Below are 5,491 nucleotides of genomic sequence, written 5' to 3'. Positions count from 1 at the left end.
CTCTGAGAAAACAGTCATTACTTTCAAAATATCACTGGCAGTATGAGGCACGTCACGTCCAGCTGACATTTCTATTTTATTGAAGAGATGCAAACAAATGATTGGGTAAGGGCTTTGGCCTTTATTGAATCAGTGTTAATTGCCCTCGGGGCTTTACTTAGTGAAATCACAAAGATCACCAGGCTTAGGCTACTAGAGTCATCTTTGAGATGAACAGCTTCATCGTTTGTCAGCTGGTGACATCCATTTGTTGGTAATCTCCCCTTTACAGGAGGCTGTGCTTGAGCTTGGAGGTCCCATTGCAAATGTTTAAAAGAGGGAAAGAGCCAGGTGTTGCAGGTGGGCAGAACTGGATTCAGAACCTCTGTCTGCTACCCGTAGCAGTGTGACATCCCAGTCCCTTCTCTGGAAAATGGAGTTAAATCATACATACTTGCTGGGTTGTGGTAAGAGTCTGACATATTATATAGAAAGCATCTAATTGTGCCTTGCAAATAGTGGGTGCTCAAAAATAACTTGTATGATGCCAAAAAGTAACAGACAAAACAGCTGGGTGGAATGTTACCAGATTTGCATACAACAATTCCTAACAATGTTACCAGATTTGCATATAACAATTCCTAACAAAGCAGATTTGGGCCAGGCTACCTCCAATTAAAGATTCAGGTACATACTTAAGAAATAGAGTTTACTCTTTGAGACATACAGAACATGTGAATGGATATTCAACTTGCTTCATTACTGGAACTCTTCCTGTTCATGTTTGTATTTTTACTGGCACCTTCTGAATACAGGGACTTTTAACATAAAATAAAAGCTTAAAATAGGGATAAAATGGATTAAAAATTTTTCTCATCCTGTGGCCATAGCAGACATTACTAATCAAATACAGTTCTTCTTTGTTGATGTTGATTTTGGATGTTTCTTTTCCATCCTCAACACATTGTTCCAGACAGACTTTACTAATTGATCACATTTGGTATTTGAGATAAATCCTATTCAACATCCTGGCCTAAATTTGGATGATTCCAGAAATAGAAGCCTATGGGAGGAGATAATTTAGGTAGGTGGGCCCTCTGTGCCCCTCAGATCATATCACGGGCAGCTACCTATGAGATTTGGCTAAAGTGAACAGAAACATACATCCACCTTGCAACTCTTTGCAATTTTGCTGTTTATAATATTGTTTTATGTGGAGTTATTGTCACAGATTTGAATCAACACTACCTATTTCCTTTGAGAACCCACTGTATATAAAATCCTAAGTTATGAATATCACAGTGCAGACAGCACAGAGGTCATCTTGTGGAGGGATTTGGGTCTTGGGGTCCCAAGAGGATGCTCATCTCTGTCATCCAGAGAAGAGAGTTGAACATACGCATAAGGAAATGACTGCACATTTGAGGCCTTCACTGGACTTACTGCCTGCAGCCAAAACATGAGGCCAGAACGGCTGGTGTGAAAGTGGGCTTGGGATAGAAACTGATGATGATTTATAAGCTAAAATATTTCTCATTATTCAAAATGTAAATGTTTTGGTTGGAAACAAAAATTAGGCCCAGCAGATCATGCCATCCCTCTTATAGCTCCTTGAACATTAGTGTTCTGGATCCCCTTGGAGCTGGAGTCCAGAACCTGAAGGGAGACTTGCAGGTCATCAGACCCATGGATTTGCAAACTGCGCTCCTGGAAGTCTCAGGGATTCCAGGAGGTCCCCAGAAGCAGCTATGGGAATGAGGAAGAGGCTGAGGGGTGGGCCTTGAAACTATATCCAGACCCTTGATACATTTCTCACTGCCTGTTACTGCTACTACCCTGGTGTGAGCAACCTCATTTCTGGCCTGAATCAGACACTAGCCTCCTAACTGGCCTCTTTGCTTCCGTTCTCATAACTATCTAGTCTATTCTCAATACAGCAACAAAAGTGAGCCTGTTAAAACAGAAGTCACATCAGGTCTCTCCCCTGCTCACAACTATGCAGTGTTCTCCATGTCACTGAGCATAAAAGCCAAATTCCTGACAAGACTCTGCAAGGTCTTGCATCATCCAGCCCCCGGTTCCCCTCTACTCATCTCCCATGACTGACCTCCTGGTTCACTGCACTCCCGCCATCCTGACTTCCTTGCTGTTCCTCCAGCGCACAGAGATGTTCACGTGGAAAGCTAATCCTCTGCCTGGGAAACTCGTCTCCCAGACATGTGCTTGGTAGTTCCCTCACCCACTTTTCAGGTCTTTGCTCAAACCTCACTTTCTCCCTGGGGCCTTCCCTGACTCCCTTCTCTATAGCATTTACCTCCACACCAACTGGACACTGTGGACTTCCCTTCCCCTAGCTTACTTTCTTTATTCTGTTACATATATCGCCTTCTAACTATCATAGAATTTGTTTGCTTACCATGTTTATTTATCATCTGCCCCCCCCCACCATGTTTCCCAGGCAGTAAGAATACTAAAAAAATTTCCAAAAAAATTTTATTGTTTTGGTGTATCTGTGAATGAATAAATAGGTTTCTGGGTCTGCCACCTCATCATCAATCAGAGCAACTTCATCTTTAAGATTAGAGTGTGGTGCAGTGACAGACATGTGTAATCCCAGCTACTCAGGAGACCTGAGACAGGAAGGTCGCTTGAGCTCAGAAAGTTCGAGGCTGCAGTGAGCTGTGATCAGGCCTGTGAATAGACAATGCACTGCAGCCTGGACAATATTGCCAGATACCACCTTTAAAAAAATAAAATTACTTTTGATGTAGGGCTTCTGTGTAAGATACCACTTAAAGAAAAGATTCAGCAACAGATTGAAAATCACTAGAAACCACCACTCTGGTCCAATCCTCCCTTTCCACAGATGGGGAGAACCTGGGCCCAGAGGATTCGCACATTTGGTTAAAGCAGAACTGAAAACTAACCTATCTCTCCTGATTTATATGCTCAGCCTTCTTCAGTCTGTTTCACACTCACCCTCCCTACTTAAATGTCTTTCTCTTTTCCTGCCATAAAGGTTTACATCTGCTTTTAAAGAAGCAGTATTTTACAATTAGCCTAAACAAGACCGTCACTGCTAAGAACTAATAACGGGACTTTACCCTGAAAAGTCCCTCTCCCTTTTTAAGCTCTGATTACCACAAGTGACAGGCTTGTAAGAATGTGATAAGCTGGGTTTTCTAGTTCCAGCTCAACCACCCCAGGTGTGATTAGGCTTATTGATGCTGTTATTTACTAGTAATTAGCTTTTATGTGTTTTTTTTCCTTCTGGCAACACCCAGTTCCTAGAAGTTTCGCAAGCATTTCTCACATATGCAAAGGTGAATGAAGGGGTAAACATCACCATCTGTTCTGTATTTTCCTCCCCAGCAGGTATTTTTTTCCCCTTTTCTTTTCCCCTTTATGGTATATTATGGTGAAAACAGTTGGCCAATCATCCAGCCAGAGTCACAGACACACTTTATGGACTTCGTCCTGTTTCCAGATTTAAATAAGAGAGAAAAAGAAACCGGTGTGATTCCAACCTGTGCAGCTGTTCTCTGGAGCAGTAATCCTTTATCTCCACTCCCCTCCTCTCCCATCTAAGTGTGTGCCGCCACCCTATGGAAGATTTGATGGACATGTACTTAAGCCTCCTAAGGCCCAGAACTATCCTTTTAGTTGGGAACTAAAGGGTGACAAAGGTTGTCACTTTAAGGTGGATAATGATACAAATGAGCACCAGTTATCTTTAAGAACCACCAGTTTAGGGGCCGGTGCAAAGGATGAATTGCACATTGTTGAAGCAGAGATCATGAATAATGAAGGCAGTCCAATTAAGGTAACACTGGCAACTTTGAAAACATCTGTATAGCCAACAGTTTCCCTTGGGGGCTTTAAAATAACACCACCCATGGTCTTACCGTTGAAATATGTTTCAGGGCCAGTGCATATGAGTGGACAACACTTAGTAGCTGTGGAGGAAGCTGCAGAGTCAGAAAACAAAGAGGAGGAGAAGGATGGGAAACTCTTAAGTATATCTGGAAATCGATCTGCCCTGCAGGTGGTAGCAAGTTTCCACAGAAAAAAGTAAAACGTGCTGCTGACAAAGATGATGATGAAGAAGGTGATAATGATGATGATTTTGCTGAAGAGGAAACTGAAGAAAAATCTTCAGTGAAGAAATCTACAGGAGGTATTTCAACCCAAAATGCAAAACAACAAAACCAGAATGGAAAAGACTCAAAACCATCAACATGAGATTAAAAGGTCAAGAATCCTTCAAAGCACAAGAAAAAACTTTTAAAACACCAAAAGGACTTAGTTCTGTAGAAGACATTAAAGCAAAACTGCAAGCAAGAATAGATGAAGGTGGTTTTCTTTTTTGTTTTTTGAGACGGAGTCTCGCTCTGTCGCCCGGGCTGGAGTGCAGTGGCCGGATCTCAGCTCACTGCAAGCTCCGCCTCCCGGGTCTACGCCATTCTCCTGCCTCAGCCTCCCGAGTAGCTGGGACTACAGGCGCCCGCCACCTCGCCCTGCTAGTATTTTGTATTTTTTAGTAGAGACGGGGTTTCACCGTGTTAGCCAGGATGGTCTCCATCTCCTGACGTCGTGATCCGCCCGTCTCGGCCTCCCAAAGTGCTGGGATTACAGGCTTGAGCCACCGTGCCTGGCCGATGAAGGTGGTTTTCTTCCCAAAGTGGAGGCCAGGTTCATCAGTTATGTGAAGAATTGCTTCCGGGTGACTGACCAGGAGGCTATTTGAGATCTCTGGCAGTGGAGGAAGCCTCTTTAAGAATAGTTTAAACAGGTTGTTCACATGTTTTCATCTTATTTCATTTGTGTGACAGTTGATATCTGGCTGTCCTTTTTATAATGCAGGGTGAGAACTTTCCCTACCATGTTTGAGAAATGTCTGGATTCCATCGCCAAGAATGTGTTGTCTGAAACGCCTGTTTAGTATTTAAAGGTAGAACTCTGCCCTTTGCTTGGTTTTAAGTATGTGTGAAATGGTACTACGGGACATAGTAGTAGTGATGGTCAGACATGGAAATGGTGAGAAGACAAAAATAAACATGTGGAATACACCCAGTATTTGAAGAAAAAAGGAAGAAAAGCTTTCACAAAGATGTAGCTAATGTTTATTTCAGTGAGATTGGTGTTTAGGGATGAACAGTTTGACACAGAAGGACCGGTGACAGGGAAGAGCACAAAACCTTTTCTGGTACCAGTGGTCAGGGCATTCATAGTGATGGTTCCCTCTGCCCAGAGGCTCTGGCCCCAGGCCTGGCAGGGTGGCCCTGAGCTGCCTAGCATGAGCTCCATGTGCTGAGACAGGCCTTGCCTGACCCCTAGTCTCCATCATCTCACTCTCTTGTATTGTCGTCATGTGACTGCATATGAATTTCCCTTGTTTATCTTGCTTTATTTTTAGACTATTCATCTTTTTTTCTTTTTTGAGATGGAGTTCCACTCTTGTCACCCAGGCTAGAGTGCAATGGCATGATCTTGGCTCACTGCAACCTCTGCC

At 43.2% G+C, this 5,491-nt stretch overlaps 1 pseudogene; it reads left to right on the top strand.

Moving 5' to 3' along the window:
- The first annotated feature begins 3,584 nt into the window (after positions 1 to 3,584).
- On the top strand, positions 3,585 to 4,756 carry LOC100430360 (nucleophosmin-like; annotated as a pseudogene).
- The last annotated feature ends 735 nt before the right edge of the window (positions 4,757 to 5,491 follow it).

This window comes from Macaca mulatta, chromosome 7, assembly GCF_049350105.2.
Source record: "Macaca mulatta isolate MMU2019108-1 chromosome 7, T2T-MMU8v2.0, whole genome shotgun sequence".
Taxonomy (NCBI): domain Eukaryota; kingdom Metazoa; phylum Chordata; class Mammalia; order Primates; family Cercopithecidae; genus Macaca; species Macaca mulatta.
The sequence above is the reverse complement of the archived record's forward strand: the minus strand, read 5'-3'. Positions and strand labels throughout refer to the sequence as shown.